Here is a 713-nt window from a genome sequence, read left to right on the forward strand (position 1 = left end):
GGTTACTCCTCTGACCATTCCCATAGAAGTTTCCGTTTCCACCCTGGTTTCAAGACCTCCGAAATCCAGTACCTCCAGTGTAGTTCACATCTTCTTCTCCTTCCATGTCTACAGCTACTTCTCCTTCAGCTGAGCAGACCTGCTTCCTAAGAAGCTCATGAACCACATCTAACTTTGCTATAACTTCGTCCATCTGCTCTTTCCCTAGGGATGCAACAGACTTCTTCCTCTCAAAGTCAGTGTTCTTGGTGCTGCTGCTGTTTGCTAGATTTTCTATCAGTCTCAAAGCTTCCACTGGATTCCTGGTGTTGAAGTTTCCCTTGCTAGCACTATCAAGAGCCATCTGATACCTCAAGGCGATACCTCTGAAGAAAGTGCTCAGCAGTTGCACTTCGTTGAATCTGTGGTGTGGACAGTCTCACTGGAAGAACTTGAATCTGATCCACGCATCTTTGAAAGACTCTCCAGTCTCCTGCGCGAATGTAGCAATTTTGTTCCTCAAGTCTTCAGCGCGTGCCTCATCGAAGAAGTTTTTCAAGAAAGCATTCTTGATGTCGGCCCAGGATGTTAGAGATCTTGTGGGTAGCTGCTTAAGCCAGTGCATCGCTTCTCCAGTCAGAGAATACTTGAAGAGCTTGCACAATAGGTAGTCCTCGGGGACTCCATCCATACGAATAGCAGCGATAAGATCCTCGAACCTCTCTAGATGGTCC

General features: G+C 47.0%; 1 non-coding gene across 1 annotated transcript; it reads left to right on the top strand.

Annotated features, from left to right (window-relative positions):
* Positions 1-398: 398 nt before the first annotated feature.
* LOC125581140 lies at positions 399-506 on the top strand. Its single transcript, XR_007318851.1, has one exon. It is a non-coding gene; the product is annotated as a small nucleolar RNA R71 (small nucleolar RNA).
* Positions 507-713: the final 207 nt, after the last annotated feature.

The sequence above is a fragment of the Brassica napus genome, chromosome C1, assembly GCF_020379485.1.
Source record: "Brassica napus cultivar Da-Ae chromosome C1, Da-Ae, whole genome shotgun sequence".
Taxonomy (NCBI): Eukaryota; Viridiplantae; Streptophyta; class Magnoliopsida; order Brassicales; family Brassicaceae; genus Brassica; species Brassica napus.